We start from the raw sequence: 26,984 nt of genomic DNA on the forward strand, positions 1-26,984 counted from the left end.
TTATTTATAAAACCTATGTATATTAATTAAATATTAATTTGATTGATATCGTATATATACAAAATGTCTATGAGTTATAGCCATAGTCGTTTGCGCATTGTAAATAAACGAATCTGTAAGCGTACATTTCTTAACATTAATTAGGATTATTTTTCTCTTTTATCACTGATGTTAAGTTCACCACTTACTTGCCACTTTATAATTCCGCGTATGTAAATTAAAAAATTGTATATTTTTCCGGTTTGGAAATGTTTACAAAACTGTTTATTTATTAATAATTATGACGAGATTATCTTCACGCAATCACTCCCTGGTCGCATACCAGTGGAGAGGTAATTAAAAGAATATAAAAAAATGAAGAAAATGCGGTTACGCGCCAAAGACAAGTCCGGTGTTTTTTCGACGACAATCGCTGAGAGAAAAAGTTTGTCCGCTTCGCGGACAGATATTTTTGTACTGTTTTGTTGTGTAGAGATCCTACTGTGTGTGTGTATGCGGCTGCTTCCAATAGTGTAATGCATTTGTATGTGTTGTGTGGTGTATAGGTGTTTTGATGTTTCCAGGTGTGGGATGTGTGCCAGTGTTGTCTTGTGAGTGGTGTGTTGTGTTTTTCGGGGCGGGAAGCTTAACTCATTTAGCCATCCCGGCCCCCCTAGGCGAATGTTCAGCCTAGCAGTCGCTGTAGCTGTTGCAACGTTGCCACAACGTTGCTGAGTCCGGACGTGCGACGATAGTGCGGCCTACGCCTAGTCGGTGGTACGTTGTGCTGACGCCATGGACGGGACTCCGATCGGGGTGCCGTTCTTCGGCGACGTGCCACACGATTGGTTTGCACCGCGGATTCGTGGGGCAGGCTGCCGATTGACCTCTCGCCTCGGAGTACGGTGAAGCAACGTGTGATGCTGCCTGCCACACATTTGGCACAAAGCACCGGAGTCGCATTCCTGCGTCGTGTGTGTATGCGCCAGACAATTGTTGCAATGCCCATGCGCCTGGGCAACCTGCTGGCGTTGTGTCGGCGACATGCCCTTGAAGAGCCCACAGTGCTGCAACTTGTGTGAACGGCAACAAAGGGGGCATCGGATGCGATGGGGCGCCTCTGGTGGAGACGGAACGGCTGCGGAGGCTCGAATACTAGTACGAGCGGTGGTTGACGGTGCAGTTGCGGCTGGTGTTCGGGGCGCCGCGGTTGGCATAATCCCAAGGCGAGGCACCGTGATGGCCGATCGCATTGTTGGCGTTGGGGTGGAATGCATCTCTGTATCCATATCTATCTGTATGGAGAAAAAGGCGTGTTTAGATACGATTCAGTGGTATAGAGTATGGATATATTTCTATATGTGACCAACTTTATTTGGTTTGGTGATCGTACTAGTCTACCCATTATTTTATTAGTATATGATGGTAATTTGTCATATTATATTTGCGGTTTTTTATTTAGACGGATATTTCGATTTTTTTTTTCTTGTAGGTATTATTGAACGGATGGTTTACTACATGCGTTTTCGCTATTATTTGAGATTGGAAGGAAGCATAGTTTAACGAGCGGTCTGGTTAGCGTTCCGTTTCGAGTACGGAGGTCAACTACTCGTATATGACCGTCGGAACCATGATGCAGCTTCTCTATGCAACCAAGTCGCCATTCTGTAGGGGGAAGACAATCGTCATGGATTAAGACAAAATCTCCAAGCTTTGGCGCCTTTTCGGGAGTTTTCCAGCGGTACCTTTTATGAAGGTCCTTTATATACTCCTCCTTTCATCGGCGGCTGAAATCATGATGGAGAATTTTAATTCTTTCCCATCTATTTTGTAAGGATAGCGACTCCACGCCTGGCTCAGGTATGGCCAGAATGGGTGCTCCTTTTAGAAAGTGCCCTGGAGTTAGGGCTGTGAGATCTGAGGGATCTTGCGAGAGTGCCGTTAGTGGCCGTGAATTGAGAACGGCTTCAATGCGAATTAATAATGTTGTAAATTCTTCATAATTAAATTTGTAGTTTCCAGCTACTTTTTTAAAGTGGGATTTGAAGCTTTTTACAGCTGATTCCCATAAACCACCCATATGAGGAGCGCTTGGAGGGATAAACTGCCAGTTAATACCTTGGTGAGCGTATTTTTGTACAATTTCAGGTGAGACTTGCCTAACAAAGTCCACGAACTGTTTTTCTGTGGCTCTTTGAGCTCCTATAAATGTCTTGCCATTGTCGCTCATGAGTTTTGACGGAAAACCGCGTCGTCCGACGAAGCGAGCAAATGCCGCGAGAAAAGCCTCCTTTGTCAGATTCGTACATAGCTCGAGGTGTACTGCTTTTGTCGTAAAACAGACAAAGACAGCCACATAGCCTTTCATGAGGGTGGGAGACCTTAACATGGATGCCTTTATCTGAAAAGGCCCAGCAAAGTCGACACCTGTAATGGTGAAAGGCAGAGCGAAGTTACAGCGTTCCGGTGGAAGTGCTGCCATAATCTGCGTTCGCATCTTCTGCTTATGCATAGTGCAGATCTTGCACATGAAAATGCATTTCTTTATTTTGGGCTTGAGTCTTGGAATATAAAACTCTTGACGGACTATTTGTTGCATGAGGCGATGTTCTGCGTGTAGCAAAAGCACGTGGACATAGTGAAGGTATAAGGTGGCAAGTTGCGATTTCTCTGGGATAACTATGGGATGACGTTCGTTATACGTCAGGCTGGAATTGGCAAGCCGACCATTCGCACGGAGTACTCCTTTCGTGTCAATGAATGGATTTAAGACTAAGAGTGAGCTCTTTTTATCTATCGGCTTCGATTCTCTTAGTAATAATATTTCTCGGCTGAAATAACGCGCTTGCGTAGATGCGATAAGAGCGACCTTTGCTTTTTGTAAGTCTAGGTGCGTCACTGTATCGCATTGGGAGTGTAATGAAGTTACTCCCTTAAGTTTAATTTTGAGTCGCTCTATGAACTTGAGCATGTAAGCGATTACCCTGGGGCTCGGGGATACGAGGAAAATCGCTCAAGGATGTCATTATCCTGCGATGTTGCGTGAAAGGAGTCGATTTTTCGACTTTCTGGGGCTATTATATTGCGCATGGGCGATTGTGGCCAAGAATCAGGAGATTCTGTTAACCATCGGGGGCCATTCCACCAGAGGGTGGTGGTGACAAGGTGCAGGGGTTTGCACCCTCTTGTCCCTAGATCAGCAGGATTGTCAGCACTGGCTACATGTCGCCAAGTGGCTGATCCTACTAGGTCAAGTATTTGAGACGTTCGGTTCGAAATATACGTCTTCCATGCATGTGGTGGTTTTTCTAACCATGCTAATACGATTTCGGAATCGGACCATAGATATAATTTATATTGTGCCATGTTTAAATGCGTTTGTACGATGGACACTAGTTTGGCTAGTAATAGCGCTCCACATAATTCAAGTCGTGGTAGACTTATTGTTTTTAAAGGAGCCACTTTTGCTTTTGCTACTAGTAAGTGGCATGTGGTCGCAGTGTCGCTTTGTGTGCGAACATATATAGTTGCGCAATATGCCTTTTCAGAAGCGTCACAGAAGCCGTGTAGTTCGACTTTGTGCTCTGGGGCATAATTTACCCATCGTGGGATTTGTATCTGTGAGATATCATTTAGATTGCTCGCAAACTGGGACCACTTTTCTAAACGAAGTGGTTTTACTTGTTCGTCCCAATCGGTTCCATCTAACCATAATTCTTGTATTAGGATTTTGGCTTGTATCATAATTGGCGAAAGCCATCCTGCGGGGTCGAAAAGTTTTGCCACAGAGGATAGAATTTGTCGCTTTGTTATGGCGGATAATGCAGATATTGACTCTGTCGTGTATGAAAACTGGTCAGATATCGCATTCCATTGGATCCCCAGAGTTTTTGTTGTACTTTCCTTTTCGAATTTAAGGAAATTAGTATCTAACAAATTTTCATGCGGTATATTTTTTAATATATTAGGGTGATTCGCCGTTATCTTTTTCAACGGAAACCCTGCGGTTTTGAGGGCTTTTACCACTTGTGAGAGTGACTCGTATGCTTGTGGAAGACTGTGACTTCCAGACAAGATATCGTCTACATATGTTTGTGTTTTTAACACTTTGGTTGCCAGAGGAAATTCTGACTTTGTGTTTTCTGCCAGTTCGTGGAGTGTTCGAATGGCTAAATATGGAGCACAGTTGACGCCAAAGGTAACTGTTTTAAGTTTATAGTCGCGTAGTGGACTATTGGGAGATTTTCGGAAAATAATTCGCTGAAAATCTTGATCGTCTTTATGTACTATTTGTCTATACATTTTTTCGACGTCTCCGTTAAATACGTATTTGAATATACGCCAATTTAAAATGAGTAGCATTAAATCTGGTTGGAGCGTGGGTCCCGTAAATAGGATATCATTTAGGGAATTCCCGGAGCTGGTGGATCTTGATGCATTAAAGACAACTCTTACTTTTGTTGTTTTTTTGTCTGGCTTTATCACTGCATGATGCGGCAAGTAAAATGAGTAGTATTTGCCGTTGATGATTTTTTCGCATGGGCTTACTTCCTCCATGTGGTCTAAATGGAGGTATTCTTCCAACACACCATCATATACTGGTTTGAGTTCGCCTTTTTTAAGTAGGTTTTTTTCCATACTTTGAAACTGCTGTATTGCAGAGGTGCGAGAGTGACCTAAGGCGATTGTGTTGGGAAATTGTTGTTTTAGTGGTAGTCGTACGACATACCGACCATGATCTGATCTAGTTGTTGTGGCTTTGTAAAAGTCTTTACAATACTGATCTTCAGGGGTTGTGATTGATATGGGGGGGAGTTCTTCTAACTCCCAAAATTTTTTCAATTGTGAATTGAGGTATTCGTTTGAGATTTCCTCAACCTGAGTGGTCATGGTGGTAACTGGTTCCGAAACTAGTCCACTTAGGATCCACCAAAAAATAGTATTTTGTGCCAGAAGTGTATTTGAAATTTTCTCAATACCTTCGAGTATAATCTGTGGTATGAGATCGCTTCCTAATAGAAGGTCTATTTGAGCGGGAGTGTTGCAGTTGGGATCTGCTAGCTTTAGGTGTGAAACCTTTTGCCAATGCTTGCTATTTATGTGATAGCTTGGAAGCATATTTGTAAGTTGCGGTAAGACTATAGCTTCTGCTTGTATGTGCTTATCCGCTTGGGGGGAAATTAAGGTAATGGAGCAGATTTTATTAGAGTTTTGAACTACTCTTCCGCCCATTCCTGTAATTTCAAAGTTGGCTTGTTTTGTTGGCAGTTGTAGCCTATTTTGTGCCCTAGACGCTATGAAAGATCGTTGTGATCCTTGGTCTATTAAGGCCCTAAGTTTAAACAGTTCTCCTCGGTGTTCGATGGAGACGACTGCTGTTGGTAGTAGTACCCTACTTTGGTTTTCGCTGTGTAGCGTTTGAGTTTTTAATGCCTTTGAGCAGCATGGTGCTTCTTGGCAATTATCGGGATTTCGCACTTCGGGATTTGCTGTTGCAACTAAACCCGTGGCTCTTTTCATATTTGCGCTGTTTGGGGGTGAGCTGGAAAAATTGTTATAATGAAGCATAGAATGATGTCGTTTATGGCAATAAACGCAATTAAATTTGCTTTCGCACTCTTTAAGTGTATGCGCATGTGACAAGCAGTTTGTACAAAGTCTCTTTGATTTTACAAAATTGTTCCGGTCGATAATATTCAATTTTTTGAATCTCTCGCAAGATTTGAGCTTATGCCCCCTTGTACATAGTTCGCATGACGTTTGTTTGTACTGTTCGGATGAGAACGTTTGATTTCTGAAGAAGCTTCTATTTAAATTGTTGTTGCTACTGGCTTGGGGTCTGTGGAAGCTTCTATTTAGGTCGTGTTGCACGGTTTTCGTTCTGACCATTTTTTTATCTACCCTTTCTGCGATTTCGTATTGGGTTATTAAAAAGTCTTTCATCTGTTGCCACGTTGGGCATTTTTTTCGAGATGAGAGCGATTGCTCCCACAAAAGTAACGATTTTTCTGGTAAAGCGGCGGTGCATATATTTACCAGTATTGGGTCCCAGCTGTCTGTGGGAATATTTTGTGTCGATAGAACTGACAAGCAGTTAGAAACAGTGGATTGCAGTTTTATAAACTCTTCACTTGTTTCCTTTTGAATCTTAGGCAAGTTCATTAGTATCGTTACTTGCTTATCGACCAATATTCTTTCATTTTCATATCTAGATTTAAGAGCTTCCCAAGCCAAATTGAAATTATCGTCATTTAGTGCGAACTGTTTTACTATTACGCCTGCTTGACCTTTTGTTTTGTATCGGAGGTGATACAATTTTTGTGCATTTGTTAATTTTGGATGGTTTATGTAAACGGCAGTAAACATGTCTCGGAAGGACGGCCATTGTTCATAACCACCATGAAATATTTCTGTGTCACATGCGGGCACCTTGAGATGGATGCCTGAACTTGCCTCTTGACTTTGTACTTGTGGCAGCTCTACTCGCTGATGTGGAGTAGGTGCAATTGCTTTTATTAGCTTTAGCTGATCGGAAATCATTGCTTTAGTTTCTTCGAACTGGTCTAAGCAGTTTTCATATTTGGCGTAAGCCGAGGACTTAAAATTTTCTGGTAGATCTGAGTCGTCAGATTCTACTATGGCGTCATATGAAGCTTGGAGACGTATCCAAAAATTGTCGAGATTTTCCTTTTTGATTTCTAATGCCGATTCAGAATTATCTTGAATCGGAGAAGATGAAAATCGAGTGCAGTATCTTATTAAACTGTCACTCTCAGCAATGAATTTACTATATGTAATGTCTTTCCCCCTTTTTTGTTTTGTAGCACCTTGCTTTGAGCGTGTAGCTTCTGCAGGTGTACATGGACTTTTTTCGTCCGAAATCATTTTTGGTACTTTTAGTAGTTGTGTAGATTTAGAATCTTTAGAATCTGCGTTCATTTAAAAAAGTTCAATTAATAAAATGATTTCTCTCAGTGTAAACTGATTAAATTTAAGCGAAATTCGTAATTGTAACGCGTAATCTCTTTTATATAAATAAGAGAATCAGTAAATCGGTTTATATATTTTTTTTTGTAAATCGGATTAAATAAGATAGCGTGTTTTGTTGTTACGGTATTTATTTATTATTTTTCTCGATTGTATTGTTTATTTCAATAATTATTCAAAAATTGCAATATCTATTTTGTTATATCTTTTTTGTGTTCGTATGCGTTATAGGGTATACCTATAAGCGAATTAGTATGTGTCAATGAGGGCTCGTATAAGAGATCAATGTACTTTATACATATGTATGCAATCCTACTTGTTTTTTGGTTGCCAAGAAACAAGGGGTATTGCCGGATTTGTGCCTATATGGACTTTGAATATGAATAATATTATAGAATTGTATTTGTACGCAATCCTGCTTGTTTTTGTTTGCCAAACAACAAGGGGTATTGCCGAGTATGTGCCAAATTGGACTTTGGAATATAATAAATTAAATTGTATAGAAGCAATGTATATAATATTGTTCACAATTTTTTATTATTGTTATTTATTTATTTATAGAATTATAAATAATAATTTTTTTTTTTTTTTTTTTAAGAATTCGTTTTTTCTTTACCGAACCGTTTAAAATGTTTTTTTTTTTTTCGAATGCGCTTTTTTAAGTTCTTTAACTTTTAGTGGTACCCTAGTAGGGTATAATAATATGTCCCGTACTTGTATGAGTATATATGTACACGAGTGGACGTTGTTTCTCCGTTACGAAAGAGCGCATAAACGTAATTAGCAACAAAGTTATCCTATGTGCACTACGATTCGTAAATATGCACTCTCGGTATATGAATGTAAATATGTACGTATGTAAAAGAGTAAAATAATGTACGTATATTTTATATGTTTAAAAATTTAATTTTTTATTTTCTTTGCCTTTCTCTCTCTTCTCTTTCTTGTAGTTAAATATAATATGTTAATAATATTACGAATATGTACATATTTGCAAGCGCTCAAAATTATAAGTGCTAAAAATTTTGGTATATATTGTGCAAAATATGTAAATATGTATGTAATTAGAGATGTGGCATACAGGTAAGAAATTCTTTAATTTTTTTTTTTTTTTTTTGAGAATATTGTTCTTATATCTCTTTTTATTCGTTATATGTTGCTATGTGGGTATATGTATATGTGTTTTTTTTTGTGTTTTTTATTTGCCTTTGCTTACTTGTTTTAGGCAATCCTGCTTATTACTTGATCAAGCATAAGGGGTATTGCCGGATATTTTTGCAAGTGGAGTACTTGAATTTCATATATATGTATATATCATATATAGTGTTTGGGATTTGGTATATTTTGTGTTAAATACACGAAGGTAAGCTTTTCTAGGCAATAAATATGTATATATTTATATATAAATGTGTATATATTTATTTATATATATATATAAATATTATATATATATATATAGAATATATATATGTATATTATATGTATGGAATTTTTTCGGTAAAACCCGAAATACCGCAAATTCAACAGTTTGGCAACCGTTTTTGTAAACCGTAATAAATATACATATACCCTGCAGTAATGAGGTACAAAATGGAATCGATACAACTCACTTGAATATCCGTCAAGGGATTTTGGGGACTATAGCCTGTATCTTGAATGTGTATCTTGTATGTGGATGCCTGTAGGTGTATCCAATCCTTTCCTGGGTTGTTCCTTGGGGTTTTTGCTTTTTTTTGTTGAATTACTTTCGCGCCCGTTTGATATGTTAATATATATATATACATATATATGGGTTTTAATTCGCGCCCGTTTTTATTTGATTGTATTTTGTTTTTCCGCGCCCGTTTTTTTTTTTTTTTTTTTTTGTCACTGCACTGTTATATTATGCACCAAAAGCATATGTGTATATATATAAATTTTTTGTTGTTGTGGTCACTGCACTTTTTTTGCACCAAAGCATATAAATATATATATATATATATTTTTGCTGTTGTGGTCACTGCACTTTTTTTTCTTCTGCCTTTTTTTTTTTTTTTTTCTTTTTTTTTTTTTTCAGTACACTTTGTTGTTGGCTTCTCCGTTTATATATACATATGTAAATCACTTTTAAGCACTTTTCATATATATATTTTATTTTTTATTTTAGTTGTTTGTCACCACCAATCACCACCAATGTTAACACCACCAATTTTTTAAGGTTTTCCACCCTTATTTTTACTAAAATTTTTTTTTTTTTTTTGCACTATAGTGCCATTCGGAATGGCTCGAAGGACCAATGTTAAGTTCACCACTTACTTGCCACTTTATAATTCCGCGTATGTAAATTAAAAAATTGTATATTTTTCCGGTTTGGAAATGTTTACAAAACTGTTTATTTATTAATAATTATGACGAGATTATCTTCACGCAAGCACTCCCTGGTCGCATACCAGTGGAGAGGTAATTAAAAGAATATAAAAAAATGAAGAAAATGCGGTTACGCGCCAAAGACAAGTCCGGTGTTTTTTCGACGACAATCGCTGAGAGAAAAAGTTTGTCCGCTTCGCGGACAGATATTTTTGTACTGTTTTGTTGTGTAGAGATCCTACTGTGTGTGTGTATGCGGCTGCTTCAATTAGTGTAATGCATTTGTATGTGTTGTGTGGTGTATAGGTGTTTTGATGTTTCCAGGTGTGGGATGTGTGCCAGTGTTGTCTTGTGAGTGGTGTGTTGTGTTTTTCGGGGCGGGAAGCTCTACTCATTTAGCCAACTGAAAATTCTCAATTCTGCTATTTTTGATTCCCCTGATGTTAATTGTTGTGAAACACGCTAATAATTTTCTGTGGTGAAACACCATCAGTTCCCCTTCGAAAAGTAAAATATCCATACGATTCCGGCATCGTGAACCTTCTCTATAATATTCGTTCTTTGTTCAATACATTTAAACCGAATGTAGAAATAGAACATACAGGGTGGGCCATCTACTTTGTTCTATTTTTGCTCTGTTTGTTGAAAATTTTTTCTTATTTTTTATTTTTAAAAACCCGGGACGGCCCGGACCAAACGGGAACGCATAGTTAGCTAAGACTAGACGAAACAATATAAAAAGAGTTAAAGAGCACAATAGACCAATGGTCGCAGTGCATATCCTCCCATAAATATCTATCTATATCTAACTTTACGCAATATGTTCAATGAGTATTTTGCAAGTTTTGGACTTTTTTATATTTCAAGAAAATATTTTAATAGTTTTTTGTTTATTTGTGAACGGAAAATAAATGTTTTTTTCAATTTTTTCCCAGTCGAGTTAATCAGTGTGTAGCACCCAGCCAAATAATTTTACATGAGCCAACTGTTGATCCATGCCTCAAGATATTCGTAGCAATCACAATATTGTAGACAATTAAAAATGAGAAAACGAAAATTGAGGTGTAAATAAAATATTTACTTCTAAATTGTTTCGCCTCTACTTCAAATTGCTTCAAGTCATTGTTGTCTTTCTTTAGGCTCTCCATTCCGCTTTTACTTGCAATGAAAGTAATTGTGTTGGTTGGATGTTTACAAATTGTTCTTTAAATATTGCGAGTGTTTGTAAATTGCAACTGCTGGAATAGCATCGCTTTCAATTTTCTTTATTGTTTCTTCGAAAATCATGCCCTAAAATTAATGCGGTAATAATCGATTTTGGAAAAATATCAGTTAATAAAAATATATTTTCACCTGTTCATGAACAAAAACGAAGGGCAGATGCATCTGGCTTTTTTGAGGGGTGAAGGAAGGTCATCGAAATATGTTTTCAAAGGTTGGAACATTCGAAATGATTTTTCTCAAAGCTTCTCTCAAGCCAATGAATCGAGTTTTCCAGTAACCAACCAGTTGATCGTATTCGTCTTCAGAAATCTCGCAGATTGACTTTAATGCTTGTGTGCGAATGGTATGGGCATTAAAATGTGTGTAGATCTGAACAACAATACTTTCTTGTTTAACATCAAGATATGCGCTGCACAACCTACACCAACTATGCTCGATTTTAATTTCATTAAATTTGCTAAAACATTTCCTTCACTTTTCCGATCTAGGCGACCGTAATTAATTGGCGTATTGCCACCACAGTCAAATCAAAATTTTTAATCAATTAAAAAATCATATCCGACGTTTTACCTTTTTCTTGTGAAAGTTTAATTATTTTAACATTCCCTCCAGATATCGGAAAAAATTAACGAATGACGACAGAAAACATCTTGATTGCTTTGCGATTGAAAGCGTCGGGCGACAAATAAATGAATCGGGCTTTCTGTAAATCAGACTTGAGGCATTCCAATGCGTATGGTGTAAAAACCTTGGTTATCGCTTCACTTTCTGTTCTTGAACACGAAAATGTTTACATTTGGAAACATTCATATTCGAAATATTTTCGTTGCACAGTCGGTTGATCTACAATAAAATGTTTGAAAAAATTTGAATTGGACGATAACTGCTGTTTTTTTAATGATTTTTTAAATTTAATGGTAACTCCACACGACTTCCCTCGTCGATAGATTCAAATCTGGTTTCTCTGCGATTAAAAAATCGGATATGATTGAAGCTTAAAGAGAAACATTTGCTGCCACTTTGTGCTTCTTTGTCTTGAAATGATTTGCAATACCATTGCCTCTACCAGCAGCAACCGAAAAAGTAGCATTACATTTGTTGCAACGACGTTGGAATCGTCATAAGTGATTCTCAAAAAAGAATATTTTTTCTTCAAATTATCGTTGAAAATACATTTTCGTTTCGACATTTCAGTAAGTAATATTTATTCGTAAATGCTTCAAATTCACAAAATTATCTTGAATGTAGAATTAAAGTGATGAGCTGTCAGTGGACAACGCTGACGTTCGCGCCAAAATCGGAAAGAGAAATTTTAACAGTGGCGCTGGAACAGAGCTGAGCATGGTATAAAAATTATGCTCAGAAGTTTGCATTGATGTTACTGCCGCATATTAGCCTATTGGCTTATATTTTTATACGTTTATATAATATACAATCATATTTATTGATAGAATATAATTTTGCGAATTTTTATGCATGCATGTAAAACTGATAACGTTCTAATTAAACAATGTTATTTTTGTAATATTTGTAGTCAATGCGCAAATTAGGCATGCTTTTTTTATATTTCTTATGTTTGGTAATATAATATACTTTCATATGCAATTTGCGTTCCAAAGTAAACAGTAAAAAAGTAACAAATTTAACTCTAGTGGCGCCATCTAAATGTCGACTAGTGCGTTAGAATCTGCTATCTTTTATCGACTTCCAGTAAAAATTTCATGACATTTCACATGACATGGAAGTGAAGTTATTCCGTTTTCAGTGTCAGTATGTTTTTGTCATCGGTGCGAAAATGAGCTTCGAACAAAGAGCCAACATTAAATTTAGTGTTAAAAATGATAAAACTTTTACCGAAACGTTTCAATTGATGAAACAAATTTATGGCGATGATTGCCTATCCCGTAGCAGAGTGCACGAGTGGTTTCAACGTTTTCAAAGTGGTCGTGAGGACATAAATAAGAAATGAGCCGAAACCCAAAAAATCGCGCCTGGAGAAGTCAAAAGTGAAGACAATGCTAATTTGTTTTTATGATTCCAAGAGTATTGTCCACACAGAATTTGTTCCATCCGGCCAAAACGTTAATGCTGTACTCTTCTGGCGTTTGTTGCACGATAATGCGCCGTCTCATCGATCGACGCTTGTGGCCGATTATTTGACCAAAAATCACATTTTAACAATCAACCACTCCCCGTATTCACCTGATATGGGACCGTGCGACGTCTACCTTTTCGAAAAAGGCTTGCATCGGCATACTGGCGGCCATACCGGGCAACGTGCTAAAACACTCGTTCGACATGCTTTTGGACCGTGCAAAAAGCTGTATTAAAGCAGAAGGAGACTATTTTGAATAAAATTAATTGATTTTGCCGATAAAACCATTTGTTCTGTTTTTTTTTTAAAGTCCTGTTTACTTTGGAAATCACCTTGTATATTCATTCATGCGATATGTATACTATATATATAACATACTATCATAATATATTATAAACTTTACAATTGTAAATAATATAAATCCTACCTTTCATCATTTAAAACTTACTTATATCATGCACATATGACACTGCCACACAAAAAATGCATACACAAACTTACATACTAATATGCGTACACATATAAATATGTCACGCGCATAAACTACAAACATTGTTCTACAAAAACAACAACCTTCTCAAATGTCATAAGCAGCATCAGAAGTCAATATGGCATCCAAAGTGCCGAAGCAAAATTTATAGTAAATTACACAACAACAACATTTACATTTATAAACGCAAGCGCACTTTCAACAGGCAACTTCGCACCCATCTCCCCGAACATGTCTTTGCCCACAAGCGGCAAACCCGCAAAACACAGAAAAAAGTGCCAAAGTGGCAACATGGTACTATCGATTGAAATCTGGCAAAAATCTGCGTCGATATGAATGCGTGCGCATACATAAACATACATATTTAAAATGGTTTGTAGGCAAAGCTGTTAGAGTGACAAGGGAAGCGGTGACAATCGGCGGCCCTTCGTTATTTTTCTTTCGGCACAGCTCGGATTATCTACCAACAACACAATGTTGTGACACTTTGTCGTCGTGTTAGTGTCCTTCGACACAATGACTCCTTGACGTGAAACCCAAAACGTGAGCTTCGGTCTTTAGTTGTCCGTGGCAACGGAGATTTCGCATGAAGCAATGAGTATACATATTTACATACAAAGTTGTATGTAAACAAATTTACAAACATTATGCGTATGGTTCTTTCATAATTATATAATATATATTATATATAAATAAATATTATATTATTTATAAAACCTATGTATATTAATTAAATATTAATTTGATTGATATCGTATATATACAAAATGTTTATGAGTTATAGCCATAGTCGTTTGCGCATTGTAAATAAACTAATCTGTAAGCGTACATTTCTTAACATTAATTCGGATTATTTTTCTCTTTTATCACTGAAAAATCTCAATTCTGCTATTTTTGATTCCCCTGATGTTAATTGTTGTGAAACACGCTAATAATTTTCTGTGGTGAAACACCATCAGTTCCCCTTCAAAAAGTAAAATATCCATACGTTTTCGGCATCGTGAACCTTCTCTATAACATTCGTTCTCTGTTCAATACATTTAAACCGAATGTAGAAATAGAACATACAGGGTGGGTCATCTACTTTGTTCTATTTTTGCTCTGTTTGTTGAAAATTTTTTATTATTTTTTATTTTTAAAAACCCGGAACGACCCGGACCAAACCGGGAAGCATAGTTAGCTAAGACTAGATGAAACAATATAAAAAGAGTTAAAGAGCACAATAGACCAATGGTCGCAGTGCATATCCTCCCATAAATATCTATCTATATCTAACTTTACGCAATATGTTCAATGAGTATTTTGCAAGTTTTGGACTTTTTTATATTTCAAGAAAATATATAAATAGTTTTTTTGTTTATTTGTGAACGGAAAATAAATGTTTTTTTCAATTTTTTCCCAGTCGAGTTAATCAGTGTGTAGCACCCAGCCAAATAATTTTACATGAGCCAACTGTTGATCCATGCCTCAAGATATTCGTAGCAATCACAATATTGAAGACAATTAAAAATGAGAAAATGAAAATTCAGGTGTAAATAAAATATTTACTTCTAAATTGTTTCGCCTCTACTTCAAATTGCTTCAAGTCATTGTTGTCTTTCTTTAGGGTCTCCATTCCGCTTTTACTTGCAATGAAAGTAATTGTGTTGGTTGGATGTTTGCAAATTGTTCTTTAAATATTGCGAGTGTTTGTAAATTGCAACTGCTGGAATAGCATCGCTTTCAATTTTCTTTATTGTTTCTTCGAAAATCATGCCCTAAAATTAATGCGGTAATAATCGATTTTGGAAAAATATCAGTTAATAAAAATATATTTTCACTTGTTCATGAACAAAAACGAAGGGCAGATGCATCTGGCTTTTTTGAGGGGTGAAGGAAGGTCATCGAAATATGTTTTCAAAGGTTGGAACATTCGAAATGATTTTTCTCAAAGCTTCTATCAAGCCAATGAATCGAGTTTTCCAGTAACCAACCAGTTGATCGTATTCGTCTTCAGAAATCTCGCAGATTGACTTTAATGCTTGTGTGCGAATGGTGTGGGCATTAAAATGTGTGTAGATCAATACTTGTTTGTTTAACATCAAGATATGCGCTGCACAACCTACACCAACTATGCTCGATTTTAATTTCATTAATTTTGCTAAAACATTTCCTTCACTTTTCCGATCTAGGCGACCGAAATTAATTGGCGTATTGCCACCACAGTCAAATCAAAATTTTTCTAGACTCTTTTATTCAATTAAAAAATCATATCCGACGTTTTACCCTTTTCTTGTGAAAGTTTAATTATTTTAACATTCCCTCCAGATATCGGAAAAAATTAACGAATGACGACAGAAAACATCTTGATTGCTTTGCGATTGGAAGCGTCGGGCGACAAATAAATGAATCGGGCTTTCTGTAAATCAGACTTGAGGCATTCCAATGCGTATGATGTAAAAGCATTGGTTATCGCTTCACTTTCTGTTCTTGAACACGAAAATGTTTACATTTGGAAACATTCATATTCGAAATATTTTCGTTGCACAGTCGGTTGATCTACAATAAAATGTTTGAAAAAATTTGAATTGGACGATAACTGCTGTTTTTTTTAATGATTTTTTAAATTTAATGGTAACTCCACACGACTTCCCTCGTCGATAGATTCAAATCTGGTTTCTCTGCGATTAAAAAATCGGATATGATTGAAGCTTAAAGAGAAACATTTGCTGCCACTTTGTGCTTCTTTGTCTTGAAATGATTTGCAATACCATTGCCTCTACCAGCAGCAACCGAAAAAGTAGCATTACATTTGTTGCAACGACGTTGGAATCGTCATAAGTGATTCTCAAAAAAGAATATTTTTTCTTCAAATTATCGTTGAAAATACATTTTCGTTTCGACATTTCAGTAAGTAATATTTATTCGTAAATGCTTCAAATTCACAAAATTATCTTGAATGTAGAATTAAAGTGATGAGCTGTCAGTGGACAACGCTGACGTTCGCGCCAAAATCGGAAAGAGAAATTTTAACAGTGGCGCTGGAACAGAGCTGAGCATGGTATAAAAATTATGCTCAGAAGTTTGCATTGATGTTACTGCCGCATATTAGCCTATTGGCTTATATTTTTATACGTTTATATAATATACAATCATATTTATTGATAGAATATAATTTTGCGAATTTTTATGCATGCATGTAAAACTGATAACGTTCTAATTAAACAATGTTATTTTTGTAATATTTGTAGTCAATGCGCAAATTAGGCATGCTTTTTATATATTTCTTATGTTTGGTAATATAATATACTTTCATATGCAATTTGCGTTCCAAAGTAAACAGTAAAAAAGTAACAAATTTAACTCTAGTGGCGCCATCTAAATGTCGACTAGTGCGTTAGAATCTGCTATCTTTTATCGACTTCCAGTAAAAATTTCATGACATTTCACATGACATGGAAGTGAAGTTATTCCGTTTTCAGTGTCAGTATGTTTTTGTCATCGGTGCGAAAATGAGTTTCGAACAAAGAGCCAACATTAAATTTAGTGTTAAAAATGATAAAACTTTTACCGAAACGTTTCAATTGATGAAACAAATTTATGGCGATGATTGCCTATCCCGTAGCAGAGTGCACGAGTGGTTTCAACGTTTTCAAAGTGGTCGTGAGGACATAAATAAGAAATGAGCCGAAACCCAAAAAATCGCGCCTGGAGAAGTCAAAAGTGAAGACAATGCTAATTTGTTTTTATGATTCCAAGAGTATTGTCCACACAGAATTTGTTCCATCCGGCCAAAACGTTAATGCTGTACTCTTCTGGCGTTTGTTGCACGATGCCGTCTCATCGATCGACGCTTGTGGCCGATTATTTGACCAAAAATCACATTTTAACAATCAACCACTCCCCGTATTCACCTGATATGGGACCGTGCGACGTCTACCTTTTCGAAAAAGGCTTGCATCGGCATACTGGCGGCCATACCGGGCAACGTGCTAAAACACTCGTTCGACATGCTTTTGGACCGTGCAAAAAGCTGTATTAAAGCAGAAGGAGACTATTTTGAATAAAATTAATTGATTTTGCCGATAAAACCATTTGTTCTGTTTTTTTTTTTAAAGTCCTGTTTACTTTGGAAATCACCTTGTATATTCATTCATGCGATTGTATACTATATATATAACATACTATCATAATATATTATAAACTTTACAATTGTAAATAATATAAATCCTACCTTTCATCATTTAAAACTTACTTATATCATGCACATATGACACTGCCACACAAAAAATGCATACACAAACTTACATACTAATATGCGTACACATATAAATATGTCACGCGCATAAACTACAAACATTGTTCTACAAAAACAACAACCTTCTCAAATGTCATAAGCAGCATCAGAAGTCAATATGGCATCCAAAGTGCCGAAGCAAAATTTATAGTGAATTACACAACAACAACATTTTCATTTATAAACGCAAGCGCACTTTCAACAGGCAACTTCGCTTCATTCATAAAAACAGACACCATCACATCTCCCCGCTCATGTCTTTGCCCACAAGCGGCAAACTCGCAAAACACAGAAAAAAGTGCCAAAGTGGCAACATGGTACTATCGATTGAAATCTGGCAAAAATCTGCGTCGATATGAATGCGTGCGCATACATAAACATACATATTTAAAATGGTTTGTAGGCAAAGCTGTTAGAGTGACAAGGGAAGCGGTGACAATCGGCGGCCCTTCGTTATTTTTCTTTCGGCACAGCTCGGATTATCTACCAACAACACAATGTTGTGACACTTTGTCGTCGTGTTAGTGTCCTTCGACACAATGACTCCTTGACGTGAAACCCAAAACGTGAGCTTCGGTCTTTAGTTGTCCGTGGCAACGGAGATTTCGCATGAAGCAATGAGTATACATATTTACATACAAAGTTGTATGTAAACAAATTTACAAACATTATGCGTATGGTTCTTTCATAATTATATAATATATATTATATATAAATAAATATTATATTATTTATAAAACCTATGTATATTAATTAAATATTAATTTGATTGATATCGTATATATACAAAATGTCTATGAGTTATAGCCATAGTCGTTTGCGCATTGTAAATAAACTAATCTGTAAGCGTACATTTCTTAACATTAATTCGGATTATTTTTCTCTTTTATCACTGAAAAATCTCAATTCTGCTATTTTTGATTCCCCTGATGTTAATTGTTGTGAAACACGCTAATAATTTTCTGTGGTGAAACACCATCAGTTCCCCTTCAAAAAGTAAAATATCCATACGTTTTCGGCATCGTGAACCTTCTCTATAACATTCGTTCTCTGTTCAATACATTTAAACCGAATGTAGAAATAGAACATACAGGGTGGGTCATCTACTTTGTTCTATTTTTGCTCTGTTTGTTGAAAATTTTTTATTATTTTTTATTTTTAAAAACCCGGAACGACCCGGACCAAACCGGGAAGCATAGTTAGCTAAGACTAGATGAAACAATATAAAAAGAGTTAAAGAGCACAATAGACCAATGGTCGCAGTGCATATCCTCCCATAAATATCTATCTATATCTAACTTTACGCAATATGTTCAATGAGTATTTTGCAAGTTTTGGACTTTTTTATATTTCAAGAAAATATATAAATAGTTTTTTTGTTTATTTGTGAACGGAAAATAAATGTTTTTTTCAATTTTTTCCCAGTCGAGTTAATCAGTGTGTAGCACCCAGCCAAATAATTTTACATGAGCCAACTGTTGATCCATGCCTCAAGATATTCGTAGCAATCACAATATTGAAGACAATTAAAAATGAGAAAATGAAAATTCAGGTGTAAATAAAATATTTACTTCTAAATTGTTTCGCCTCTACTTCAAATTGCTTCAAGTCATTGTTGTCTTTCTTTAGGGTCTCCATTCCGCTTTTACTTGCAATGAAAGTAATTGTGTTGGTTGGATGTTTGCAAATTGTTCTTTAAATATTGCGAGTGTTTGTAAATTGCAACTGCTGGAATAGCATCGCTTTCAATTTTCTTTATTGTTTCTTCGAAAATCATGCCCTAAAATTAATGCGGTAATAATCGATTTTGGAAAAATATCAGTTAATAAAAATATATTTTCACTTGTTCATGAAAAAAAACGAAGGGCAGATGCATCTGGCTTTTTTGAGGGGTGAAGGAAGGTCATCGAAATATGTTTTCAAAGGTTGGAACATTCGAAATGATTTTTCTCAAAGCTTCTATCAAGCCAATGAATCGAGTTTTCCAGTAACCAACCAGTTGATCGTATTCGTCTTCAGAAATCTCGCAGATTGACTTTAATGCTTGTGTGCGAATGGTGTGGGCATTAAAATGTGTGTAGGTCAATACTTGCTTGTTTAACATCAAGATATGCGCTGCACAACCTACACCAACTATGCTCGATTTTCATTTCATTAATTTTGCTAAAACATTTCCTTCACTTTTCCGATCTAGGCGACCGAAATTAATTGGCGTATTGCCACCACAGTCAAATCAAAATTTTCCTAGACTCTTTTAATCAATTAAAAAATCATATCCGACGTTTTACCCTTTTCTTGTGAAAGTTTAATTATTTTAACATTCCCTCCAGATATCGGAAAAAATTAACGAATGACGATTGCTTTGCGATTGGAAGCGTCGGGCGACAAATAAATGAATCGGGCTTTCTGTAAATCAGACTTGAGGCATTCCAATGCGTATGATGTAAAAGCATTGGTTATCACTTCACTTTCTGTTCTTGAACACGAAAATTTTTACATTTGGAAACATTCATATTCGAAATATTTTGTTTTTTTTAATGATTTTTTTAATTAATTGGTACGCCCACACGACTTCCCTCGTCGATAGATTCAAATCTGGTTTCTCTGCGATTAAAAAATCGGATATGATTGAAGCTTGAAGAGACACATTTGCTGCCACGTTGTGCTTCTTTGTCTTGAAATGATTTTCAATACCATTGCCTCCACCAGCAGCAACCGAAAAAGTAGCATTACATTTGTTGCAACGACGTTGGAATCGTCATAAGTGATTCTCAAAAAAGAATATTTTTTCTTCAAATTATCGTTGAAAATACATTTTCGTTTCGACATTTCACAAAGTAATATTTATTCGTAAATGCTTCAAATTCACAAAATTATCTTGAATGTAGAATTAAAGTGATGAGCTGTCAGTGGACAACGCTGACGTTCGCGCCAAAATCGGAAAGAGAAATTTTAACAGTGGCGCTGGAACAGAGCTGAGCATGGTATAAAAATTATGCTCAGAAGTTTGCATTGATTTTACTGCCGCATATTAGCTTATTGGCTTATATTTTTATACGTTTATATAATATACAATCATATTTATTGATAGAATATAATTTTGCGAATTTTTATGCATGCATGTAAAACTGATAACGTTCTAATTAAACAATGTTATTTTTGTAATATTTGTAGTCAATGCGCAAATAAGGCATGCTTTTTATATATTTCTTATGTTTGATAATATAATATACTTTCATATGCAATTTGCGTTCCAAAGTAAACAGTAAAAAAGTAACAAATTAAACTTGAGTGGCGCCTTCTAAATGTCGACTAGTGCGTTAGAATCTGCTATCCTTTATCGACTTCCAGTAAAAATTTCATGACATTTCACATGACATGGAAGTGAAGTTATTCCGTTTTCAGTGTCAGTATGTTTTTGTCATCGGTGCGAAAATGAGTTTCGAACAAAGAGCCAACATTAAATTTAGTGTTAAAAATGATAAAACTTTTACCGAAACGTTTCAATTGATGAAACAAATTTATGGCGATGATTGCCTATCCCGTAGCAGAGTGCACGAGTGGTTTCAACGTTTTCAAAGTGGTCGTGAGGACATAAATGAGAAATGAGCCGAAACCCAAAAAATCGCGCCTGGAGAAGTCAAAAGTGAAGACAATGCTAATTTGTTCTTATGATTCCAAGAGTATTGTCCACACAGAATTTGTTCCATCCGGCCAAAACGTTAATGCTGTACTCTTCTGGCGTTTGTTGCACGATAATGCGCCGTCTCATCGATCGACGCTTGTGGCCGATTATTTGACCAAAAATCACATTTTAACAATCAACCACTCCCCGTATTCACCTGATATGGGACCGTGCGACGTCTACCTTTTCGAAAAAGGCTTGCATCGGCATACTGGCGGCCATACCGGGCAACGTGCTAAAACACTCGTTCGACATGCTTTTGGACCGTGCAAAAAGCTGTATTAAAGCAGAAGGAGACTATTTTGAATAAAATTAATTGATTTTGCCGATAAAACCATTTGTTCTGTTTTTTTTTTAAAGTCCTGTTTACTTTGGAAATCACCTTGTATATTCATTCATGCGATATGTATACTATATATATAACATACTATCATAATATATTATAAACTTTACAATTGTAAATAATATAAATCCTACCTTTCATCATTTAAAACTTACTTATATCATGCACATATGACACTGCCACACAAAAAATGCATACATAAACTTACATACTAATATGCGTACACATATAAATATGTCACGCGCATAAACTACAAACATTGTTCTACAAAAACAACAATCGTCTCAACTGGCATAAGCAGCATCAGAAGTCAATATGGCATCCAAAGTGCCGAAGCAAAATTTATAGTAAATTACACAACAACAACATTTACATTTATAAACGCAAGCGCACTTTCAACAGGCAACTTCGCACCCATCTCCCCGAACATGTCTTTGCCCACAAGCGGCAAACCCGCAAAACACAGAAAAAAGTGCCAAAGTGGCAACATGGTACTGTCGATTGAAATATTTGTCAATTCGAAAATATTTTTTCGCGACTGGCAAAAATCTGTGTCGATATGTATGCGTGCGCTTACATAAACATACATATTTAAGATGGTTTGTAGGCAAAGCTGTTAGAGTGACAAGGAAAGCGGTGACAATCGGCGGCCCTTCGTTATTTTTCTTTCGACACAGCTCGGATTATCTACCAACAACACAATGTTGTGACACTTTGTCGTCGTGTTAGTGTCCTTCGACTCCTTGATGTGAAACCCAAAACGTGAGCTTCGGTCTTTAGTTGTCCGTGGCAACGGAGATTTCGCATGAAGCAATGAGTATACATATTTACATACAAAGTTGTATGTAAACAAATTTACAAACATTATGCGTATGGTTCTTTCATAATTATATAATATATATTATATATAAATAAATATTATATTATTTATAAAACCTATGTATATTAATTAAATATTAATTTGATTGATATCGTATATATACAAAATGTCTATGAGTTATAGCCATAGTCGTTTGCGCATTGTAAATAAACGAATCTGTAAGCGTACATTTCTTAACATTAATTAGGATTATTTTTCTCTTTTATCACTGAAAATTCTTAATTCTGCTATTTTTGATTCCCCTGATGTTAATTGTTGTGAAACACGCTAATAATTTTCTGTGGTGAAACACCATCAGTTCCCCTTCAAAAAGTAAAATACCCATACGTTTTCGGCATCGTGAACCTTCTCTATAATATTCGTTCTCTGTTCAATACATTTAAACCGAATGTAGAAATAGAACATACAGCGTGGGCCATCTACTTTGTTCTATTTTTGCTGTGTTTGTTGAAAATTTTTTATTTTTTTTTTATTTTTAAAAGCCCGGGACGACCCGGACCAAACCGGGAAGCATAGTTAGCTAAGACTAGATGAAACAATATAAAAAGAGTTAAAGAGCACAATAGACCAATGGTCGCAGTGCATATCCTCCCATAAATATCTATCTATATCTAACTGTACGCAATATGTTCAACTCATGAGTATTTTGCAAGTTTTGGACTTTTTTATATTTCAAGAAAATATATAAATAGTTTTTTTGTTTATTTGTGAACGGTAAATACATTTTTTTTTTAATTTTTTCCCAGTCGAGTTAATCAGTGTGTAGCACCCAGCCAAATAATTTTACATGAGCCAACTGTTGATCCATGCCTCAAGATATTCGTAGCAATCACAATATTGAAGACAATTAAAAATGAGAAAACGAAAATTCAGGTGTAAATAAAATATTTACTTCTAAATTGTTTCGCCTCTACTTCAAATTGCTTCAAGTCATTGTTGTCTTTTTTTAGGGTCTCCATTCCGCTTTTACTTGCATTGAAAGTAATTGTGTTGGTTGGATGTTTGCAAAGTGTTCTTTAAATATTGCGAGTGTTTGTAAATTGCAACTGCTGGAATAGCATCGCTTTCAATTTTCTTTATTGTTTCTTCGAAAATCATGCCCTAAAATTAATGCGATAATAATAATCGATTTTGGAAAAATATCAGTTAATAAAAATATATTTTCACCTGTTCATGAACAAAAATGAAGTGGATTACTGTGAGAAGGGCAGATGCATCTGGATTTTTTGAGGGGTGAAGGAGGGTCATCGAAATATGTTTTCAAAGGTTGGAACATTCGAAATGATTTTTCTCAAAGCTTCTCACAAGCTAATGAATCGAGTTTGTCAGTAACCAACCAGTTGATCGTATTCGTCTTCAGAAATCTCGCAGATTGACTTTAATGCTTGTGTGCGAATGGTATGGGTATTAAAATGTGTGTAGATCTGAACAACAATACTTGCTTGTTTAACATCAAGATATGCGCTGCACAACCTACACCAACTATGCTCGATTTTAATTTCATTAATTTTGCTAAAACATTTCCTTCACTTTTCCGATCTAGGCGACCGAAATTAATTGGCGTATTGCCACCACAGTCAAATCAAAATTTTCCAAGACTCTTTTAATCAATTAAAAAATCATATCCGACGTTTTACCTTTTTCTTGTGAAAGTTTAACTATTTTAACATTCCCTCCAGATATCGGAAAAAATTAACGAATGACGACAGAAAACATCTTGATTGCTTTGCGATTGGAAGCGTCGGGAGTTAATATCGTTTACACGATATGAGTCGAAAGAAATATGCTTTTGAGCTGCACCGAAATGTGTACTCTTTATTGATATTCTTAAGACTAACTTGTTACATAGATCTTACTGCTATTTATACTAACTAGTGTTACTTATTACTAGTTGATAGTTTCTTTACATATAATTATTTGTATTATTAACTATTGTACAATATTTGTTTTCATTAAATTTTGATGTTTATAAGTATATTTTTAATTATCGTGCTTTTATTTAATGAATATTTTATTCGCTGATATTATCATTATTATTAATCTTTTTATATTATATATGTAATTATTATTGTTGGTTTCTTTTGATATGTTTGATTTCATTTTTATTAATGATTTTGTTTTTATAAAAAATGTTTTCAAAATTAGTTGTGATATTTTTTTCAAAAGCGATTTCAGAAAAAATCTTTGCTTTTCCTAAGTTTTTAATAGTCGTATTGACCTCGGGAGTCTCGTAGCATAATCGTACAAGTCAACAACCATTTTCCTTTTTTGGTTTCCCTTGTTTTCGGTACCTTTTTTTGGAACTATTGGTTGGATAATTCCGCCATTTAACAATTTTTCAATTTCTTTCTTGACAAATTCGTGATCAGGCATTAGATGTGGATAATGTGTTGTCCATATCGGATCTTCTTATTTGATCCTAATTGATGCTTGTATTGTGGTCGTAAACGGTATTCATTCTAGTGTTATAATTTCTTCTCCTAAGATCATCGTCTGGAATCATCAACGTCCATTGGGACTGGTGCTGATTGTCGTTGTTTATTGAAGAGGTGGGAATATGGTATATTGGTTATGGGTGTCTCCATGTTGATATTGTTTGTGGAAATTTTGCGTTTTTCCACTGAGGATAATCTTTAGGTGAATTCCTCTAGTTGCTTTTTCAATGTTTCCTCAATGCAGCGATTTGTGCATGGAGTTGGACCAATTGGTGTTCCACTTTGATTTGTTATTACTGGCAAATTAACTGTCCAATGTTTCAGGATCTGTTAATTTTTGCTTCCAGTCGGAATATATTTAATTTATTTGTTGTCGTCAAAGGCTGCTTTCTTGCTGTTTAGACGAGGTGTAAACATGTAATCTTCTTTCTTAGATTACTGCTATTTAATCGTTTCACTTGTACACTCACCTTTTTGCACTTTAACGAAAAATGATACGGCGTATAAAAAGGGAACACGGGCGGAAACTTGCGGACGTCTGATCGGGGCGATTCGCTGATGAGAAAAAAGGTTTCTGGTCTATTGTTACTCCCTTTTGAGTGTTGGGTAGTGTAGAGTTGTGGTAGGATGTGATGTGTATGTGTGGGTGGTCTGTGTGGTGTGATATCTGCGTGGTGTGATGTCTGCAGGGGTGGTGTGTGTTTGTGTGTGTTAATGGGTGGAGTCTTCTTGTGGATCGTGTTGATGTGGTGTGTTGGCGCTCAGTGGCGCGTATGGAGGCGAATTTTAGCCTAGCAACCGCTGTAGTTGCTGCAGCGTGGCAACAACGCTGCTGAGGCCAGTGGAGCGGCAGTATGTTGGCCTGGGCTGCCGACGCCGCGTTGATGCCTCCTGTCGCCTCGGTCTGGATGGAGGTGGAACTGCCTGTCTTCGGTGGTGCTCCGGATGGCTGCTCTGCTGCGATCTGCGGCTTGGGGCGAGTTGTCGCCCGACGGCCCGCTTTGGGGTGCGGTGCAGCATAATATGGTGCTGTCTATGGCACAGCTGGCAGAGCGTAACCGACGTACACTCCGGAGTCGTGTGGACCGTAGACAAACAGTTGAGGCAGTGCCCGTGCGCTTGGGCAACCTGCTGACGTTGTGGTGGCTGCATGCTTCGGAAAATGCTGCAGTGTTGCAGCCGGTGTGTGCGTCGACACAGTGGGCATCGGCGGTGTTGAGGTACCGTTGCCGGTGCTGATGAAGGTGGTAGTGGTCGCGGGCCATTACGGGGAGCGGCTGCAGGGACGATTGCCGCTGCGGTTCTTGGTGTTGCAGTTGCCCCAGGGCGCGGCACATTGATGGCGGACCTCACAGCTGGCGTTGGTGTTGCTGCCTGTATGAAGAAGTTAATATGATTATACATTTGTGGCATGTAAATTTATGGCGAATGTGCCACGGTGTGTGGCAGGAATGGATCGTCAATTTGATCGATCATTGCGGTTAGAATGTTTGGTTTATAACGGTTTTGTCATTTGCGGGTTTATTGGTTAGTTATACGACTAATTCATTTGCGTCGCGGTAATATCGGCGATTGGTTGTTATTTGCGGTTTTGTCATTAGATACGGTAGGCAGAAAACATAATTTCACGAGCGGTCTTGTCAGCTTGATCAACTACTCGTATATGACCGTCGGAACCGTAATATAATTTTTCTATGCGGCCAAGCCGCCATTCTGTGGGGGGGTAGACAATCATCGTGTATGATAACACAGTCTCCAAGCTTTGGTGCCTCTTCTGGAGTTTTCCATCGGTACCTTTTATGAAGGTCCTTGATGTACTCTTCCTTCCATCGACGGCTGAAATCATGATGGAGAATTTTGATTCTTTCCCATCGATTTAATAGGGATAGCGACCCCACGCCTGGCTCATGTATGGCCAGAATGGGTGCTCCTTTGAGAAAATGCCCTGGTGTTAGGGCTGTGAAGTCGGAGGGATCTTGCGAGATTGTGGTGAGTGGCCGTGAATTGAGAACGGCTTCAATTCGGATTAATAAGGTAGTGAATTCTTCATAATTGAATTTATAATTTCCAGCTACTTTTTTGAAATGGGATTTGAAGCTTTTTACAGCTGATTCCCATAAACCACCCATATGAGGAGCGCTTAGGGGGATAAACTGCCAATTAATGCCTTGGGGAGCATACTTCTGAACAATTTCAGGTGATACTTGTTTAATAACATCCACAAACTGTTTTTCAATGGCTCTT

The 26,984-nt window shown here is 36.6% G+C and overlaps 1 long non-coding RNA gene across 1 annotated transcript; it reads right to left on the reverse strand.

Moving 5' to 3' along the window:
- Positions 1-693: 693 nt before the first annotated feature.
- Positions 694-9,836, reverse strand: LOC138856130 (uncharacterized). Its single transcript, XR_011395181.1, has 2 exons — positions 9,262-9,836; positions 694-1,274 (listed from the first exon to the last, which is right to left on the reverse strand). It is a non-coding gene; the product is annotated as an uncharacterized lncRNA (long non-coding RNA).
- Between the last annotated feature and the right edge of the window lie 17,148 nt (positions 9,837-26,984).

This window comes from Bactrocera oleae, chromosome 3, assembly GCF_042242935.1.
Source record: "Bactrocera oleae isolate idBacOlea1 chromosome 3, idBacOlea1, whole genome shotgun sequence".
In the NCBI taxonomy this organism is placed as follows: domain Eukaryota; kingdom Metazoa; phylum Arthropoda; class Insecta; order Diptera; family Tephritidae; genus Bactrocera; species Bactrocera oleae.